General features: G+C 35.1%; 1 long non-coding RNA gene across 1 annotated transcript; it reads left to right on the top strand.

Moving 5' to 3' along the window:
- The first annotated feature begins 12,788 nt into the window (after positions 1-12,788).
- On the top strand, positions 12,789-13,945 carry LOC127121543 (uncharacterized). The gene is made up of 2 exons (XR_007803485.1): positions 12,789-13,127; positions 13,697-13,945. It is a non-coding gene; the product is annotated as an uncharacterized LOC127121543 (long non-coding RNA).
- The last annotated feature ends 8,584 nt before the right edge of the window (positions 13,946-22,529 follow it).

Below are 22,529 nucleotides of genomic sequence, written 5' to 3'. Positions count from 1 at the left end.
TCAAAGTTGTGCTTGGCAAATATTTTATTTGGCATAGGCTTTTCTAATGTATGTCACATTTTGATACATTTTGGCAATTTGATCATGAAATACTCATATCATAAAATAAATGGCTGAAAATTTTTGTGGTGGTTCTTGACTCATTGAGGATTATTTATATGTAAATTTCATGAATTTTTGATACCTGGTTAGAGAGCAGCAAATTCTGGAACTTAGGTGTGACAAGTTGTGTCACACCTCTTGATGTCAACTTGTTGAATTTAATTGGATGACCTATGCATGTTGGAATTGGCTGAAATTTTGCATGATGACTTGTTGACATGTTAGGATGCTTGATGAATTTTTGTAGGATTTTTCACTGTATTTTCAATTTAATCTTGATTTTTCATTTCTGGTTGTTGAAATTGCAAGCTCATGTGATACATGTTGGTAGATTGATTGGGAATTCCTCATATTGTATTGTATGGCCATGAAATTTGATATGCATGAACTAGACACATGTTAGGACCTCCCTGTTTTGGTCTCATCCATTTCTTTTTAGTTTCCAATGAGATATGAATTTTTGAATTGGATGTATGCATTGATGGTGTGAATTGAAGCATGAAATTGTGTCTGTTTTTGATGATTTTCATTGACATGGTTCCATTTGCCCAATTAAGCCCAAATTTGACATGGTAGACCTTGATTGACCCCTGTTTAGGTGTATTTAATTTGAGAACTTTTGGATTTATTTTGGTATGGTTTTGAATGCAATACTTCTGTTTGTATGCTTGGTGGTTCATTTGACCTCATATGGATTGTTTTGTGCATGAATTGAATATGATGGATGATATAAACATGAGACCAATGATGTTTGCTTGTGTTTGATGATAATTTGATGTTGGATGATGAATACCTTGCTGTTTTGAGTTTTTTCTTTCTTTTGGACCCTAGGCTTGGCCTAGTGGTCTAGTTACTAATATTTGCTTGGTTTTTCAGGATCAAAAGCATAATGTACATGGAGAATGATACAAGTTGATTTTAATTGATGTTGTGGATGTTTGTACACTAACATAACATTGTTTTGTAGGTGTTGGAGCTTGGGCTTAAGCCTTGGGCTTGTTTTGTGTTGTATTGTTTAAGCTGTTTAACTGTTTGCTTTACAGTTTGTCTGATTGAGTACTGACTGAGTTTGATTGTTTCCAGGTACTTTAGTTGCTCAATTCCTTGTGAACTATTGCTTTGCTTTGCTTTGCATAAGCAACTTGCATTGAGGTAGGTCTTCTTGACTTCATGTAGTCTGGAGACCCGGCTGTTACCGGGCCGGGCAAATTGTCTGAAGTCCTCCTTAAGAGGCAATGCTTGTGGTTGTTTATTTTTAAGCCCAAGCAGGTGAAAGTCCTTTAAATAAGGCAATTGGTGGAAGGTAGGGGTATGCAGCCTACCCCCCACTATTCAGTTGAGTCTTCTCCTTGCTCCCATTACATGGTTGTAGCATTGAGATCAAAAGCCCAAGATCCTGTGCAGTGCACATTGTGTCAGAGTCATCGAGTATAGAAGGGTTCCCCCATTCTGGACCCATGCTCATTTGTCAGCTCTCCCTGGTTAGGGATAAGAGCTGTGAGGTCTCATCCTCACTTCATCCTTTCATCTGCTTCACCTTAGCCTCGTAATGGCAAGGTTAAGAGCAAAACCAGCCTGTACAGACGACTCGCTTCGGCGGTCAAACCCCATTGATTGAGCCTCTTGTTTGGTTATAGTGGGTGCTATGTGGATATCTGATTGACATGTTTGTTTGAGATGCCTGTTCTCATTTAATGTTGATATATGATTGTATGCTTGTGTGCTAGCTTCTTTCCTGGTTAGGTTAGTTTGCTTATGCAAGTAGGATAGAAAACCGAACTTAGGGTTAACGATGCATGACAACATTAGGCTCGAGTCTCAGCTCCCTAGTTATGTATCTTTCCCCGGTTTCTGGTTAGCAATTTAGTCCCTTTAAGGAGAACTACATCGCCCTGATCCTCGTTCCAGACGAGGTATGTAGGCAGGTGGTCGTGCGAGACCACTCCGGGCAACCTTTTTCTTTTTTGCGTGCGTTTACTTGTTATCTGACTGTGTGTTTTGGGTTCGGATGCCGACGTAAGTCCAGTGATTGGCTGTCGGGCTCCATGTTTGCCCCTTTGAGTGTGTTTTGGTTCGGATGCCGACGTAAGTCCAGTGATTGGCTGTCGGGCTCCATGTTTGCCCCTTTGAGTGTGTTTTGGTCCGGATGCCGACGTAATTCCATCCAGTGGTTGTCGGGCTCCATGTTTGCCACCCTTGCTTGTTTGTATGTTTTGTGTTGTTTGGCGTGCGTAAGCCGAACTACAGTGGCTCTGATTCTTGTTCCAGACAAGATATGTAGGCATAAGGTGCGATACCTTATCGAGCTCGTTCCTCCTAACCCCACCTGCGTTCCCTTGTGTGTGTGTGTGATGTTTAGCAACCTTTTCTTTATTCTAGGACGTGGATCCCGTCGAGTACGACGGACGTGAGGGGTGCTAATACCTTCCCCTTGCGTAACCGACTCCCGAACCTTTTCTCTCTGGTCGCGAGACCATGTCTTTCCAGGTTTCTCTGAGCGTTTCCTTTCCCTATCTTGGGATAAATAACGTTTAGTGGCGGCTCTGTGTTTTATTTCTTTTTCGCTCGCCGGTTTTTTCGCAGGATGCGACAGGGGGCATTTTTTATTCTTGGAGATTTTTCTTTTGTGAGCAACACATCTTATGAGACTATTACTCAAGTCTCCACATTTTTAATCAATATGAGACTATTACTTACATTACTCACACTTGCTACATTCTCAACACTCCCCCTCAAATTTGATACCACTGTTGGGGAGTCCGGGAGATTCAAGAGCACTAATAAGACTAATGCTCTCGGATATTTCAATCTAAAATCTTAAGATTTTGAGTGAATATGTGGTGTGTCTCTCACAAAGATTTTTCTCTAGAAAAAAGAAGTCTCATAATGTTCGGTGCTCTCTGTAGCCCTAGTAATATTAAGCAAATGCCCGTGTTTAATCTCAAAAATAAACTTTTGTCCAATTGTTTTCACTTAATGGATGATTCCTAATGACTTCTAGTGTCACTTATGATGGCTTGCTTTGATTCAGTGTAGAAAATTGAGTGAAAACATAGGTAACAAATTGTTCAATGAGCTAGTTTCATATTTTGTTTTCATTAAAAAAATTCAAACATGCTTGGTACAATCTTTAACAATATAAACAAAAAAGAGTTTCCATTCATTGAGATGGTACTAACAGTACTCCGTACATCCATATTCCCAGGATCAAATGCATGTAAAGTAGTGCTGGAGCTATTAGGAAAAGAAAACTTAAATTTTCTTTTTCTAAATGACATGAATCACATATCAAAATTTTATTAAATGTGTACATAATAAAAATATTTTCACATATTTTGGGAGATATGGTAGGAGGAATGACCTAACATATAATGTCAAATATCATTATTCCAAGTGTTAGGTACAAAAAGAAGTAGGGTGATTGAGGATGTATAAATTATTGAGCTCCACGTTTCCAATCATCATCTTAGTAATCCTATTTTGAATGGTGCAAGAGTTACATGAGAAAAAAGTTTGCAATGTAGTGATTAAATCAATCTTGAATGGATATGAGACTAAAATAGTATTAGGTATGTATAAAATATTATTGAGATGTAAGGATTATGAAAATATGATAGTACCAAAGAAGTATGGTAAAATTGTACTACCATTAGGAAAAGTAAACAAAACATGAGTGATAACATGTTATTGGTGAGTGGTGGGATAGGATCTTGTTGTAAAATCATGAAACAAGATTTATTAAAGGATGGTAAGTAGTCCATGAGCAAAATTTGTGGTATAATATTGTTTTAGGTGTCATTCAGACCCTTTAAGAAGCATGAGATGCATTTAGGGAACAATAACATTTAGGAGTACAAATACAAGAAAGTGTTGATCTAAGAAATCAATTACATCTTATATAATATTGTATGCAAAGGATTGTAAGCAAGTAAAGTCGAATTGTTTGAGACTTTGATGGATGAATCTTATGCTTATCAACATTATCCATGATTGAATTAAAGAAATAAGGGTTAAAGAAAAAAAATATATTTGAAAAGGTTGGTATGCGGAAGGAAGAAGAAGATGGAGGATTTTCTACTCTACCATATTACTTTCAAAATTGAGAGGAAGAAAGAAAGAAAAATAGGGTAAATAATATTGAACTCATTAATATTGAATTAGAATTATAATAGGGAACAGATTTCATTTATATAAATCATTAAGTAACCTAAATTGTTAACTAAGTTCCTAATCTCCATAAGAGAAAGTAGAAACTAACTAACTAATCATAATTGAAAATCAACTATGATTTTACTATGTACCTCTTCTTATAAGAACATCAATCTTATTCAATTTTTTTATTTAATATATTTTACAAGAAAAAATAGTATGGTGGATAAAGACATATACAATATGTTTTCACCACAAGGAAAGATTTCAAATGTGTGTGCCTCTAGGGTTAAAGACATAATAAAAATGTAAAAAATAAATAAATCAAAGTTTAATTAAATTTAGTATTCAAAGAAAATAAGAAGTTTGAAGGTACAAAGTCTTTATGATGCAACCATTAGATGATAATGGCATGTCAGCTAAGGTATTTTTTTCCACATTTACTTGTTCAACATGTTTCTTTCATTTTGGATCAACTCTCTTAAAGTGTTAATTTTAGGATTTATTCGGTTCAATAATTTGAAGTCATTCTCTTTTTATTTAGTAAAACCAAGAAACTAAAGTAATGAGTTATGTGAAATTCATTGAATGTGATTTTTTAAAGTTAATTTCATCTTCATTGGACGACTTTAAAACTATTTAGAGGAAGGTTCTTTCTCCTTTATAAAAGAAGAACAAATAGAAAAATTATTGTTCAAGATTTAATTTCTAAAGTTTCTAAGGATAATTGTTACTATTAAGTTATTATTAATAGCATAGTTATTAAAATAGCACAAAAACAAAACTATATGCCTAGTTACGTTATCAATAGTCTCATATAAATTGATTAATTTTGTGATATGAACACCTAGTCTTATTAAATGAGAATGTGAATACACATAAACTATTATATATATTTTTTCCATTATGGTAATTAGTACAAAGTAGAAACATCATAACTTATTTAAATTTTTCTTGTTTACATACACTCCTTAATACCTATGATTCTTGTCAATGGTTGTCGTGCAATTGATGTATGTTGGAGTTGTTATATTCTCAATTATAAATCATGTTAAATTTAACAATATTATAAGTCAGATAATGTTTGACGACTCCATAATTGAGAAAAGAATCAATTTATATAATGAGATTTTTCGACAGAATGCAACATTCTGAGCTAATAAATGATGGAACATTTCTAATAAAAAGATTTCTCTCATTTTGATGTATGTAATCCATATAAAAAGTTTCTTACCTCTACAAATGAAAAAGGAGTAACATAACATTTCACTAAAAAAATAAATTACTTAAATTAACATTTATTTATTCTATACACCCTTCAAAATATACTTATGATAAAATTTATCTCTCAAGCTCAATTTCAACCAATAATATAAATATTTTTTAATGAAAATATGAAAATAGAAAAATGTAACACTCCTACAACTATTATTTGATTTTCCTTCTCATATAATTTTTATTATGTAGTATATAAGTTAGTGTCATTTATTTTTACATGTTTTTTTTAAAAAAAAATTAACAGAAAAATTGCTTTATCATAATAATAAAAAGATATGTTCATGAGGTTGTTTTTAAAGAGTTTAAATGTGGGGTACCTAATAACTATATAATTATAGGCTGTTTTAAAATTTACTGTATCTAATATGAACAGAAACAAAATTTTAACATATCTTTAAATTTGTCATACTCGATGTTGTTTATAAGACTATGTCAAGACTACTACAAATATATATTTTATTGGTTGGAAAAAGATATTTTAAAGAGAAATAGATTAGAGGACGAAATCTCTTTAAAAGAAGCATAATTGTTTATGTTATATTACAATATAATGAGTAAAATAATTTTACCATTAATTTTTTTATTGAGTTTCAAATCTAATTAACATCATTGTATTACAATAGAATGGGTGATGTGCTTTAAATATTTTATGAGTTCCAAAATATCTCAACAATAAACCTAAATTAAATGTAATTACTTTTCATTATTTTGTGTATTGTTAATTTTATCACCTCAATTTTTTTAATAAAATATTACTATCATAAAGGAATACTCAATAATTTAGTTTTAAAATAAGCATTTTAAATAAAAAAAATTCAAAATAAAATTATTGTGATAACATTATACTCTTACTTTATCTTATGTTCTTATACTCATTACAAATTTTTTCAAGAATGCCTCAATCAAATTCATTTTAAAAAATTGCAAGTAACCTCTTATGTTTTTTAATATAGTAAAATTTCTTAAATTATCGTTTTCACATATTGACGCACAAAATTTGTTAAAGAATAGTCCTTAAACTATTACTATGATATACTCATGACAATTATATATTTTAAATATAATTTCATCAAATTAAAGTGCGTACAATCTTGTATATGCCATAATCATAAATATTATACCAACAACAATAATTAGATGAGCAATTAATCCACAAAACTAGAATGATTATCTCCTTCTTTCATATATATATCATATGTCACAAACAACTTTTTCTTAATAGTCTAACAAATCAAAAACATATTTATGGTAGAAATAAAATTAAAAATCTATACAGCTATACACATATTTTTCTGTTGACATAATTTAAACCTAGAACTATGCAATTTATTTAACGACCATTCACAATAATTATAAATAAGGCCAAACTTGTTGTGTATAATCACAAAAAGAGCATCTAATGACAATTGATATTTCATTATTTTCAGAAGCATATCATCATAAACTAACTGAGCATTTTTATCCAGAATTTTTTTTTCATAAGGTTATTATATCAAAGTCGAAAAAAAAATCTATTAGGTTATCATATGAAAGTCTACTCAAGAACGAGATTAATAATTCCATAAATCTTTCATTATATTTTCAGTATACTTTTTAAACAAACACCAATTTTCAAAGTTTATGCTTTCTAGTTTAAAAGTAATAAATTTGAAACAAAATTCAATACAAACAGTATATTTATCTACCGAAGCGTCTACGGTGTTTATCCATTTTTTTGTCTGATTTTCTTCAGTGACTTGACTAGTCTCAAACTCATACTCACTTATTACGTGTGGGTTGGACGTACTCATCTTCTTTACTTGCGTCATTTATGCTATTAGAACTGCATATCCACCTAGTTGTAACTTACCTCAAATTTAAATTACAATGATTATTCAATTAAAATCTCGATTGGCCATCCAGAATTATTCTGACCCGAACTCCTTTCAGATTCAACGCTCTATCTACCGATAATTAAGATCCATATGTGTGGGGTGTCTTCGCCCATGGGTGAACTCAACCTTGACCATGAAATCAACGAGAAGTTGAGATTTGATGCTCCTTTTTGGGATGAAGCGTATGTCATATTCATATAGTTCTATTGACCTCGATACCATCCTCTTGTCAGGTCTGATTTCTTTAGAACATGGTGAATTCGATAGTTAGTATTGATCATAATTCGGCGACCTTACAAATATAGGCTTAGTTTCCTCTTCATTGTATCCACTATTAATGTTGACCTATCTATTTTTTTTACTTCAATTCTACTCCTTTAAAAAATTTGATCATGAAATAAATTGTCCTTTCAACGCCATCTAATTCATGGACCAACCTAAAACTTATGGAGTTATCTATTATTGACAAGTATAGGAACAAAGACGCTTTCTCCTTTGGGGGAGTTAATATTAGAGGTGTCTGTTGTACCCCAAAATTTACCCTCTTCTTTTCAACCTTAAACAGCTTATGTTTTATCATCATATACGTTCATGCATATCATTGATTCTATTGGTTATGGGATCAAGATATCTCTCTTTTGGCCTTCTTCAAAGCTTTGGAAGAGAGAGAGAGAGAGAGAGAGAGAGAGAGATGACAATCAGTGCAAGGAGGTTGAGATATCCTCAACTTTATGATTACTTAAGCTACAAGGGATTTCCTTATGCCCTAAGACATCTCAAATGGCCCACCACTTCATCAATTGATTGAGAATTGCAAGAGAATGGAAGTTGATCACACTCTCCTATCTTTTATTTCTTAAGCTATGAGTGTTAATTATTTCAGTGTGTGGCATACCCATGGAAAATTTTGTATCATCTTCATCATATCATTATAGAAAACATCTTTTCTCACAAGTTTCTCCAATTTCCTTAGAGGAATCAAGGTTTTGAAGATGTGCACTATTCTCCTATCTTTTTGGACTGAAATTAGGGTTTATGATAAAATCAGTTTATTTATGATTTTTTTGAGCAAGACTTGATTCCATGGTATTCTATATGTTCCTAAGTGTCTATGTGTAGAATATGGGCCATCAATTTTGTTCAGAAGAAGTTCAATTGTTCAGATGATCAATGGTTTAATTCAATTGGGGGAAAAGTCAACTGAGCACTGTGAAAAGTCAATTCTTGATTTTTTTTTGGGTCAAAATTGTGTTTCACAAGTCAAATATGGTCTATGGTTGAAATTTGATCAAGAAAATTCAAGAGATTCATCAAAAATCAAGAATTATGAAAAGTTACCAAAATTGGAAATTAGGGTTTCAAAGGAAGGTTACTATTTTTGGCAATTTTGCAACTAACTTCAGTCAACTTTATGGCCATGTTTCACCAAGATTCAATCTCCATTTCAAGATGATTTCAACATGAAAATTGTAGTACTAATTTTCCTCTTTACAATGGTGCCAATAACTCCTCATTTGTTTTTCCACAACTCAAGATATCATCTTCTAAAGTCATGACCTTAAGTTTGTATTTTGGTTTTATACTTGGTGAATTTTTTTCTAAGTGTTTGGTCAGTTTCAAGCAACCATTTTCATGGCCATTTTTCACCTAGATGCAAGTTTCATTTTAATTTGACTCCAACATGAAAGTTGTATATCACACCCCCCTCTCTATTTTAGCTTCAAAAAGTTTCTCATTTAGTGTCTTAATGAGCAAGTTATTGAGTTGTCAAGTTGGGACCTCAAAATTGCCAAGTGACCTATAATTTGCATAAATGCATGCAATTTCAAGTTGTTGTTTTCGTGGCCACTTTTAATGGACTTCAATGCCTTGTCTCAATTTTCCTCCAACATGAAACTTGTTCATCTCCCTTCCCTCTTTCCAAAAAGCTCAAGCTTGTTTCATTTGGCCAAGAAACCATGGAGTTGTGATGATTTGAACATGGTTGATCCCTAATTCCCAACATCATGAATATCATTGATTTTGTGCATTGTTTTGTCATTTGCTTACAGCATAACTTTCCCACACGCATGCCACACCTCCTTCCATGCCTTTTATGACCAAGCAACACACCTTTTCATGCATGCACATGTTGCCTCAAATGGGCCAAATATGGAAATGTTCCATTGGCCCTTCCCTCTCTTTCCACTCTTTCCCAAGACCCACGAGTTCTTGCCTCCTTCCACTCTATCTCAGCTCCCTAAAATGACACATAACTCACCTCAAACCCATCCAAAACGCAGGGTGCATGCCTCACTCTCTCTCATTCTTATTCTGTCCAAAATGGGAATAACAACTTGGCCATGTGGGTTGAGCCTTCTGCCCTCACCTAGGGCTCATATAAAAGGATTTTTCATTCTCAAAACCTAAAAGAAGAACGTTGGAAGAGGCAGAATATAAGCATAACAGATATGAAGTTTCTTCATTCTCATATACTTTTTCCCCATTTTTGAAGTTGCTCTTGAGATTTTACCTGGCTCGCCATTGCTCATCATCTTCCTACTGGTCTTGTTCTTCTTATTTATCCAAAAACCGAAGGTGTAGTGGACACTCTCCACTAGGTAAGTTTTCCTCATTTTGTTCTTCTTCATGCTAGACATCCACCATGCTTAAGCTCATTCATATGCATTTGGAAGATCCACTCTTGAGTTGATCATGGAGTTAGACTCATATTTTCATGTACATCTTTGTTTGAATAATGTGTAAATATGTTTGAACCCTTATGTTCATGTGCACTTTTCTCCATGTTCCTTTGTCCATTTTTGAAAACTGAATATGCCATATTGTTCTACTATTTGTGTACTCCATTTTTTATTCAAATTTTATTTAATTTGGTGAAGAGATGAGGAAGTTATATGAGGAAGAAGATGGCATGTTGGGGTCGGGGTTAAGGTTTGCAATCTCATTCTGATGCATGGCCAAGGTTGAAGACGAGTAGGTGGCGCATTTTGATTGGACATGGTTTTGTTTTGTCCTTTAGCGCTTAAGTAATGGAGTGACCGACTGAGGGATGTTGAAGCGCCGCGAAAAATACAGAGTCGCCACCAGATTTTATTTATTCCAAAGGAAAGGGAAAATAACGATAAAACCCCAAATGAAAGAAATGGTCTCACAACCAAGAGCGGATTCAGAAGTCGGCTATGCAAGGGGAAGGTATTAGCACCCCTCACATCCATGGTACTCCATGGGAACCACTTGCTCGTATCATATGCGTATGGATGTTGTTTATCTGTAAGTTGCTTGTTATAGGGAATGGGATGAGAGAATAAGGTGGGGAGAAAATAAGTTTTAATTTAGTGTGCTCGCCAAGGATTTGGGCCCTTGTGCCTACATATCCTCATACGTGCAATACGGAAGTCAGAGCTTCGTAGTTCGGCTTACAAACGGAATATTTGTTTGGTTGTTTTTACTGAACAGTATTGACATTCGCGTGTTACTGTTCACTTACTTGTATACTCTGTCATGGGAGCGGAAAGTATTTGCTTGTTTGCGGTAAAGTGCATACGCTTGGTTCGCACTCTAGCAGTTAAACATTACTTGCTCGCACATGGAGGCTTAAGCTTCGTTCACGGTAAAACGGAAGTAATACGTCCTTATTAAAAGGTTTTGAAGAGAATTCACTAAGTTAAAATATGATTTGATTTGTTGGGGTTGATTTTATGTACGGAGACAAGCATCAGACCCTTGGCTAGATACTATCAACGGTCCAATAACTCGGAAGTTGAGAGGATAATATTGTCCTAACCACTCTTTTTCATCCAAAAAATAGATTTGAATTGTGAAAAGAGTTTGGCAAGTCTAATAATTGGAACTTAGATGGAGACAAGTATCTGACCCTTGACTAAGTACGGTCAACAATCAAATTACTTGGGAATTGAGAGGACAATGGAGTCCTAACTTCTCTTTTTCTCCCTCATAGCACCTAGATCTAACTTGTTTGACTCGTTAGATGTTTTAAGGGGGAAAGTCAAGTGTCAGGTCCTCAGGCTAGGTACGGTCGACAACCCAAGTACTTGAATGTTGTGTACAAACACGTACACCTCATTTTGCATTCCAATTTGTTATGAAAATGGTTTTGAAAAAGGGACTTGACGTTGGATCAAGTGTTTGATTTTATTATGAAAATGTGTGTGAAAGAATGGAGGTGAGAGATAGAATGAGTTTGAGAAGAGAATGGAGAAGATATGATAGAATGGATCATGGAGTGGATGGAGGATACTTGGCATTCAATCAAGTATTCACGTTGCAATGGTGTGAGTTTTATTTGGAAAACAACTTGACGTTGAATCAAGTACCTTTTGTTTCTTTTGAAATGCTTTATTTATCATTTTGTATTTTATCTTCGTTATTAGCATGCATGGTGAATTAACTAGAAAGCAATGAATCTAAGATATTACACGACTATGGGATGGGGGAACATTGAACCCACAATGAGGGGATGGATCCACACAATACAACATAAGGCAATGAAAAGAAAATACAAGTTACAAAGTATTAAACTATGTACCATGCATAAAGCATATAAGTGACATGGTACGTCAAACAATACAAGGCTATTGAATAAGAATGAAATGGTTAGGAGCATGGCTAGCTAGGAGTGAGCTTGAACCTCAAAGTCACATGTGGACACAAAACAACAAACGGGCTAGCATGAGATTAAGTCAAATGAATGAGAATAATGCACCAATATGTAAGCATATTCAATGGTTAAAATCAATTCAAAAGGTAATGGATTAATCAATGAAAAATAATCAAAGATATATCATGTGATCATGGCAAATGAAATTAGACACACAAGACATCCATCACCTAAATTGAAATGGGATTTTCAATTTACAATATGATCACAAACCAAAGGAATCGATTAAATGGACAATTAAAGTGACTATTAATTCTAAGCACTAAAGTCTACCTAAACATGAATTATGACCACAAGCGAATGAAATAGAAAATTCCCAATCCAAATTACAACTTGAAACCTAATGAATCATGGGCATGAAAATCATAAGGCGATGTACAAATCGGAATGGAAATTAAACCTAAAGCGAATCATGATAAAATCAATATCTAACCATTCTAATCTAAAACCACAAAACGAAATATCGAAGCCTAATACTAACCAAACTATGGTCAAACAATTATGAATCGAATTCTGAAAAAATAGAAATCAAATTAACATGATGATTAAACATAAATCAAACTAATGAATTTACATTATTTCCTAATTAACCCTAATCACCCTAATATTTCTAAAACCATGAATTAACATAATCAAAGTCTTGAAGATTTTAATTCTAACAATAACAAGAAAATCATAATCATATTAATCGACACAAAATTAGCAAGATTAAAATAAATTAAAATCCTTAAGAAGGGATTAATGGGGGATTAAGAAGGGTTAATGGGCCAGGGGTGTATGGTAACTTGAGAGAGTGTATCAAGACACTACACTCAATTGGGGCGGACAGTCCAATTCTCTCACAACAAATTCGGATCCTCCTGGTGATGAAGATTCAACTCCTAGAAAACTAATCTCAGGACGAAATACTTAGATAACGGAAGGTCTTATGACAGAGCAGACAACGACGCGGCTCTCGCACCGACTACGCATCGCCATCACGAATGCGGCTTCGTGAAGAATGACTCAAAGAGCGGAATGAAGAGGTTGTGGAAGTTGGAAATCCGGTTAGTTTAGTTATGTTTCTGTTATATCAGTTTTTGTATGTGGAGATTCAGGGTTAACAAATCTGTTATAGAGTTAGAACTTGAGAGTTTGTTCAATCTGTTGTTCTGTTTGTTATATAGGTTGGAGATTGGAAGTGATTTTGCAGGTTTTGTAGCAGTTAGTTATAAATTGTTATGCCGTCAACTGTTTCTGTTATGCTTTCGGTTATGAATTTTGGTTGTGATGAATCAGTTATCCATTTGCTACATGTTAGGCTGATTGGTTGGGTTAACTAGAGTTAGTTAGGTAAAAAATGAATTTAGTTGAAAATGTGTTAGAGTTAGTTCAGTTTAAACTGTTGCGGATGTATGCGTTGAATTGTAGCCTGCTGCATTGATATGGTTTTGTGAGATATGTCGGCTGACTGTGGAAGCTAATAGTTCGAACTGAAATGTGGTTTATGATATGAATGTTTTGCAGATTAGTTGCATATGACTGATGGTTTTGTTATACGGTTTCCGTTGGCGTTTTGCTGAATTTTCCATTTTTCACTTGCCGGTAAAACGACTTGCTTTCTTCCATTGTGCAGGTTGATGAAATTTTGGATGCTTTGAAGTGCATGCTTGGAATCAATGGGATTTGATTGTAGTTACATATTTTATGAATGTTTGTAAATTGTTTGAATGTTTGTAATCAGATTTTGAATATATACATGATGGTTGCTTGAGAATGGAAATCAGATGGTTTAAATGTATGGTAGAATTAAATGGTTTATGAAGTGCAAACTTGAATTGAATGTATATGTCATGGCTTATGAATAAAAATGCAATTTGGCTCATGAATGGTGTGAATGCGAAGTCACTTGGTCATGGATGGTTTAAGGTGAATATAGTTATGGTTTTATTTGATACTTGACATGTTGTAACTTGAATTATGGTGTATGAGGATTTTTAAATGGTGAAAGATGAACATGGTGCAAAGTGGTTTTACCAAATATGAAAATGATTGAAAATGGATTTAAAATTATGAAGGTGGTTAAAAATGGATTTTGGTTAGATGGTTGACTTTGGTCAACTGGTTGACCAAAAAGTCAACAGTTGTTCAAAAGTCAACTTAGGTTGAAATGTTCGTTTTCTTATGGACAAATGAATGTGGACCATAATGACAATGCAATGCATAGGTGAATTGGAACTATTGCGAACCGATTATCAAAAGAATCAAACACAAACCAAGGTTTTGACCAACTATGGATATGAATGCTCACCATGATTGAATGTGGACCTAACTGTGTAGCCAAATGTTCTTAAATCAAATGAAACATGTCAATCCAAGACTTAAAGTTCAATCAATTAAGACTAAACACTGAGACTCAACCAGATCCAAAATGCAACAACTTGAATGAATGTCCCTTGATCAAGGCCTTGAGAGCATGAACAAGCAGGCCTCTAATGAATTGTTAAACAAACCAATGAAGCTCCATGAATGACCAGATGATTCTCAAAGTTGCACGTACGCACCACTGACGATAATGTCGCAGCCAACAACTGGGGTTATAGTAATTGAATTGACCCTGATGGTGCTCACACCCAACAACTAGGGTCCCAAGCTATGCTCCATGATGAATATACCCACGATGAAGGGTTCACCTCTTACTCAATGCCACATGTGATAAAACCCTTGAACCCATGATTTTAAGCTTTTTCAAATACAAGTGAAATGTGTTATGATACAATGGATATGTAGATGAGAAAAATGCTTATCAGGAGATGCAAATGATTAGGGTTAGTGACCTAGATGGACTTTGTGAAAGGTAGGGTGAATTTTGGGGTATGACAGATGTTCCACATGATCCAAGTGTGACATGTCCATTTTATTTCGCTTTTATTTTTTTGTTTTGCTTTATGGCCCGGGCCGTGTCTCATTTGATTTCCCCACTCCCCTTTCGGGCCCATTTTCATTACAATTAATCTCCTTTTATCTGTTTTACTAATGTGCACCCCAATTTCTTTTCTTTTTATTATTTGATTATTATTCTTTTTTATTTTATTTAAATTATTTCCTTTGGTCCAAAAATTCCTAAATAATTCCTAATTGATATTTTAAATGTTATTTATTTTTCCATTTTTTTATTTTTTATTTTTTATTTATTTTAATATATATTTTTTTATTTTTATATTTTAAAATGTTTATTTGACCTAGTTTTAATTGTTAGGGTTTGGATCTTGTTCTTCCCTTTTAAATTTTGATCCAATCTTTTGTGCACATATAGACATATGTATGTAGGTCCTTTGAGCTTTCATTTGTGTTTGAATTATCAATTTTGTATCATTTTTTAACTTATTTTTGAAGATTGCTTGGTATGATCAGTTAGTGGTGCATTGTTTGAATGATTGATTTGTTTGAACATCTTTTGCACATGATTTTAAACACATCTTTGGGACATATTGAGCTTCTGACTTCACCTTTTCATGTTTAATTTTTCATAATTTTTCTATTTTTCTAACTATTTTTCTTGGTTTATTCAAGCATGTTTGTTTCCTGTGATACATTTTACACCTAGTTGATTATTTTGGTATGCACTTGTGCAACCATATGGGGTCTCTTTCCCATTCTTTCTTGACTTATTAATCATAATTTAGGAGTCCTAAATTCACACACGTGGACCATTTTAGGTATCTCCATTTGGATGTCTATTTGCTTGATTGTCTTGAATCTTATTTGCTTGCTTTTGAGATCATAGTTTGGATTGTGTCTTGTGCATTCCATCTTGAGTACTATGATTCCAATTGAATTAAATTCCTCTTGTTTATGTTTCCGACTTCCTTGGTCTTGATACCCTCATACATTGCTCTTATGATTCTTTGAATGAAATTCCATTGTCACTTCATCATGATGACACATTAAGAGCTTCATTCTTCCTTTCTTGACCTAATTTTTGAGTTTGGTAAATGGTGAAGTTCTTAGGAGCTTGGGATCCATTTTTGTATGGTTTAATTTTGTTCTCATTTCATTTATTCATGTCTTAACTTCATTTTGCATTACTCATTTACTTTGGCGGGGAAAAGGACTCCTTACTTGGATGATGTTTACCTTTTGACTTGTTAGTTATGCTTGAACTTTGGGATTTTTTGCTTGTTGGTACATCTTGAGATTTAATGTTTGTATTTGATGCTTTGAAGAGGACGTTGCCTTTGTCCCATGACCTATAAGCATCCCTCTTTTGAGCCTTGTGTTATCTTGTTGCATTTTTGATAAAGGATTCCTTTTCTAGGATGATATCCTTACTTGTTTATCAAGTTACTTGACTTTGATTTGTGTATGAATTTCGGATGACTTCCTTTGTTGATCTTGAACCTCATCTTGAGTTAACATATTGCACAAGTCATACATCCCTCGATGTCATGTGTATGCCTAATTGTTTGTTTACTTCTTATTTAAGCTTATTTGAACTTGTATGATTGTTTGCCTATCTTGGAGTATAGCTTGTGTGATTCATTCTTGATGCTTGAGTGACTTGTAAGTTGAGTTTAATATGTCATATACTTATGACTTATGTGTTTTGATACCATATTTCCATAAATGTTACTTCATCTATACTTGCTTGAAGTCCACTCACCTTTATAAGCATGACTAGGGTTTGATTTTGATCATTACTTGTCTTAATCTTTGAGCGTGCTTTGGTATGATGCCTTTGTGATGTCTTGGTTTTCTTATGAGTATTGAAACCATGTCTTTGATGTTGATCTCATTCATTCATTACATACGTTTCCATGCCTAATTGTCCATGCACTTGTGTTCTTTTCACTTTGCAACTTTTCATGATGATTGTGTACTCTGATGCTTAAACCATATATGCATGACCTTTAGGAGCTAGACAACATGTCCTTATGCTCATTTTGATGTGATATTTCTGCCCATTTTGATTTAATAACTTGTTATTTGCTTTGGTTGTATTCACAATTTGCTTGAATCTTGCCCCCCTCTTTCATGACTAGTTTGAATGAGTAGTTGCTATTTGTTAACATGTGACTTTTTTGTGACAATTTATGATGTCTCAAAGCAAGATTAGACTTGAGAGTTCATTTTTCTTGCTTTCTTGATTTACTTTCATCTTATCTCCCATGACTTGATATGATTGTTTCTATTTTTCACCATGACTTGATATGGATTGTTTCTATTTTCACCATGACTTGATATGGATTGTTTCCATTTTTCACCATGATTTGATATGAATTATTTCTATTTGCATCATGACTTGATATGGATTATTATTGTTATTACTTTACCTCATCCATGACTTGATATGGATTGCCATTGCTTTTCTTTTCTTCCATGTCTGGATATGGTATTGTATTGTTTATTGTTTCATGACTTGATATAGATTGTCATTGTCATTTATCTCTTTTCCTTGTGTGGATAACATGTTACCATATGATTTATTTGGTTCATTATTGGTTAATATTGAACTAAAGTAGACCTTAGGCTTGTTAACCAAGCATGATAAGATTAGGTAGACCCTTGGATTCTTAACCCTAACTCAATCTTTGCATGCTAATTAAGGTAGATGACCCCCTTTTATCCTAACTTTAGGACCACTTTTGCATGCCAACATTAGGGTTCTCTTTAGAATTCCCTTAGATTTTTTTCTATTCTATTTTGCATTCATTCTAAAATAAAAACCTTTTTCTTAATCAAAATCCAAAAACATTTTAATACTACTTGAACTCTTTCAATAATAAGAGAGAAGTAATCAAATACCTCCTGCCTTGGATGGATCATTTGATGTATTCTTTCAACAAAAATACTCAACTAATCCAAACTTCTTTTGCCGCTTGGCTTTTCTTATGAAAATTTTCAATAAGGGTGATTACCCATAAAAAGCACCAACAAACCAATTTTTTTAGAAGAACTACGGTGCTCTGATTCTTTTTGATACGTAGGCACTAGGTTGTAAAACCTAAGCGAGCGCAATAATAAAAACTTTCTTTTTATTTGTAAATAATTCAATCTTTCTGCATGCATTCCCTTTTAGTAGGTAAGTTTTATAATAAACACACCCTTTTGTTTAGAACAACAATAGTGGATCCTGTAGAATACTACAGACGTGAGGGGTGCTAGTACCTTCCCCTCGCGTAATCGACTCCCTTACCCATCTCTTGATTGTGAGACCATTAGATTCATCCTTTTGTAGGTTATCTCGATGTTTCTTTTCCCTCTCTTGGGATAAATAAAATTGGTGGCGACTATGTTTTATGTGCGCGTTTTTTCGATATGTGACAATGTCACCATAAGTAATTTGAGTTTTAAAAGGTTTTTTCACATTCTTCAATCCACTTAAACTTTTATCTCTTTTCCAATGTGGCAAAAAATGGAAGGCTTTATTCTTGCGCATGAGAAAAAGAGAGTGAGGGAGGAAATTTTCCCTCTCCCCTTTTGAATTCTTTAACTATAGTTGGACTTCTCATATTGATTATAGTTGGGCTTCTATGTCCCTCTCCTAGCCACCATGAAATCCAAGAATTTTCCTACTTGAACCCCAACTGAACATTTATTTAGATTCAAGCGCATGTTGTATTTTCTGACAGAGCACAATATATCCTCTAAATCTTCACAATAATTTTTATTATATGGACTCTGTCATACCCCAAAATTTGCCCATTAATATTTCAAGACATTTTTCAGGGCACTCCGACTCATTTTTATGACACTGATCTTAAAGGAACAAAGGCCCAGCTCACGAGTGGCCCAATCCAGAAAATGGCCCAAACTGGCCTGCTCGCTAGGCGAGCAGATCCTTCGCCTAGCGAACGTTCGCTGCACGCTCGCCTAGCGAACGTTCGCTACACGCTCGCCTAGCGAAGCTGGCAGATAACAGAAAATTCTGGGCTTCACTCTGAGCCCATTAGGTCATGAAAAAAAGGCATTATAAATACCACAACTCCAGTCAGAAAAAGGGAGGACGAAAAAGGACGAAAGGAGAACCCTAGCAAGCAAACCCTAGCGCTCACAGACGGAAAACCCTGGAGGCTAACCCTGAGAATTCCGAGTAACCCTAAAGGAAACCCTGAAGGAAAAGCCGGCGGCAGCAAGGTCACTTCCGCTCAATTCGATCCGATCGGCCAATTCAAGGTTACAATTCGATTACAAACAGGTTGGCATTGCTATTACTACCTTATGTTCTTAATTTGCACATGGTATCATGATTGAATTTATGAAACTATCTTAAGTTTTACATATGAATTTAAGTATGCATGAACATCTGAATGTCTAACCACATAATCTCTGTAATGAATGCTATAAGGTGTGAAGCTTGCTGCCATTATATCGTTATTAAAACCGGAATCCGCAGCCGCTCGCTAGCACATCGCTAAGCGAGCATGCAACGAGTGTTCGCTAAGACTTCGCTAGGCGAAGCAGGAGCGAACGCGACAGCAGCCGACTTTTCTGTTCTGACTTTTGCCCACCTGTCATGTTTTTATCATAGCCATGCATTGTTTATCTGACCCTACTGCTGTTCTGGTTTCTTTTGTGGTGTAATTCTCGATTGCACCCTGATTTGGTATTCTGACATGTTTGCTGAGTTTTGCAAAGGTTCACGCATCGCCGGGAAAGCTAGCTAGATAGGTATTCCACTTTATTTGTGGGATGCCCTTTGTGGAGTTTCACCCTAAATTACCTAATTAATTTTAATGTATTAATTTTAATGTATTAATTTTAATGTGGAGATCCACCCTCAATTACTTAGCTGATTTTAATGTATTGATTTTAATGTGGAGATTCATCCTAATTGCCTAATTGATTGTAAAATACGGCCTTTAAATATGTGATCTTGGACCTCTCTTTGCTGCCCTACGGTATTACGGTATAACGGTCGTGTCCCGCGAATGTAGGGATACACTTAGCAAAGACCATTCGGTTAAATCATCATAAAATAAATCATGGTCTCTCGGATGTTGCCTTCGAAAATACGATTTTGTCCCTCGATGACCCTTCGGTGTAGCCTACGGTTAAATGATGATCGTCCCTTCGAATGTTAAGGTATCCTTACAACTGTTGCCTTCAATGACCTATCGATGACCCTACAATGACCCTTTTACATCCAAAGGATAAAACTACTTACTTCTCAATAGTAAGGACAGTTTTACCCTCATAAGGATAGGAAATGCCCATAACGACCTTAGGAAGGTATAACTCTCAATTACTGGATCATAACCTAAAACATTTTCCACCCCTCACACTTTGCAAGTCCTAGAAAATCACCACTTGGTATACATTCATACTAGAATCATTACCAAGTTATATTTTTCTAAACTGTTTTTTCAAAATCAAACGAGATAAATACTTTGTATACATTCATACGAGAATCATTACAAAGTTAAACTCTCTTTTCGAAACATTTTTAAACAATTCACCAACACTTTTCAGACAAAAATATAAGTGATCCAGCAATTAAGAGCCCATGGATAACCATGGATACAAAGGGTGCTAATACCTTCCCTTTGTATAATGTACCTCCCGAACCCAAAATCTATTGAGGTCTTTCCTGTTCTTTTCCACCTTTCCTTATTGGATAAAAGAAAAGTCGGTGGCGACTCTTGCTATCCGCGACATTGCGATAAAAAGCAAAATACCCCAAGTCAGTTCACCGTATGACAGAACTGGCGACTCTGCTGGGGATACTTAAAAAGAGAGGTTACCTTAAAAAACAAGATCACTTATTCAAATTGTTTGATTTACTTTTAAGGGATTGCTTGGGTATTCTATGCTTGAGTGAGAGATCCTACACCCGGATCTAGTGTACCTTAGGTAAGTAGCAAAAGATCATCGCGACTATCCGGCGTATACTGGAATGGTCAAAATGATGGCTACGGTTAATGTGACACTTTGGATGTCCTGATGTTCCTCATGTTTACTTGAGGAAAAATTTGGCTTCCGCGTGGTGTCATCAAAGCATTAACCAGACCTTTAGAACCCTAATTGACCCATCCTAGCCATTAGAAAGTAGTGAGATAACTGACTTCGGTTCCGACTGGGGTTGGTTGAGACTCGATACTACACTCTTTGAGATTGGACTTTAGGGAAGCTTCGGTCAACCACTTGGTGTTGCACTGAAGTGGACTTAAGGGAAGGTCAATGATTGGAGATCCTTTTAGAACCCGGTTACTATTCTAGGACAGGTTGAACCAACCAAACTTCAGTGGGGAGGGTACTTACCTATGGAACTCATGCAAGCCTTAAAACTTAGGAATGATGGTTGTGTGACTTGCTTGTGCTTGTTATTTACTTAACATCATAACATCATAACATCATAACATCACGACATCATGACATCATGGCATTGTACTAACCATTTCAAGGACTTTAAACATTGAAAACATTTCATACATTGCATAGCATAACATCACATTGCATAACAGGTACTCTAAAGGGATCAATGTTCTCACGGTTTTCCTGCAAACAGAAAAATGGACCTCGAACAAACTGTCAAAGATCTCCAGGCTCAGAATGCTCAATTCCAGGAGATGATGCTGAGCTTATCCAAAGGGCAGGAGGAACTGAAGGCTCTTTTGCTCGAAAAGAAGAAAGACAAGAAAGCTGTGAGTTACATTAACCCGGGAAGAAGGCTTAAAGGACAGGCTGCGGGAGTCAAGATCAGACTTCCAAAGGATCAAGAAGAGGAGACAGAAAATGATTCGGAAGATGAGAATGCTAATCCTCTCAACCAGGAGGACGACGATGAAGATTATGAAAATGAACTGTACTCTCCAAAAGATGCTAAATATAAGTTGCTGGAAGAACGCATGCTAGCTATGGAGGGTCAGAAGGCGCCCGGTCTGGATTTCGAAAGCTTGGGTCTGGTCTCCGATGTGGTCATTCCTCGCAAATTCAAGATCCCCACTTTCACTATATACGATGGGGCATCTTGTCCTCAGATGCATCTGAGAGCTTATGTGAGAAAGATTCAGTCGTATACCACTGATAGGAAACTATGGATCCATTTCTTCCAAGAGAGTCTGTCTGGCTCACAGTTGGAATGGTATTATCAACTCGAGAGCTCTAACATCCACACCTGGACTGATTTAGCGACAACTTTCTACAAGCACTACCAATACAATTCTGAATTGGCGCCTACTCGGCTACAGTTGCAGAATATGACTATGGGCTCTAAAGAAAGCTTCAAAGAATATGCTCAAAAATGGAGAGATTTGGCTGGCAGAGTCAAACCCCCCCATGACTGATCGAGAATTAGTGGACATGTTCATGAGCACACTGACTGGCCCATTCTACAGCCATCTATTGAGAAGTTCCTCATCGGGTTTCACTGAACTTATATTGACAGGTGAGCATGTGGAACGCGGCATTCGAAATGGAAAGATACAGGCGGCTACCTCTGATCCTCCGGAGGCTCCTAATGACATCGC

The sequence above is a fragment of the Lathyrus oleraceus genome, chromosome 2, assembly GCF_024323335.1.
Source record: "Lathyrus oleraceus cultivar Zhongwan6 chromosome 2, CAAS_Psat_ZW6_1.0, whole genome shotgun sequence".
Lineage (NCBI taxonomy): Eukaryota > Viridiplantae > Streptophyta > Magnoliopsida > Fabales > Fabaceae > Lathyrus > Lathyrus oleraceus.
The sequence above is the reverse complement of the archived record's forward strand: the minus strand, read 5'-3'. Positions and strand labels throughout refer to the sequence as shown.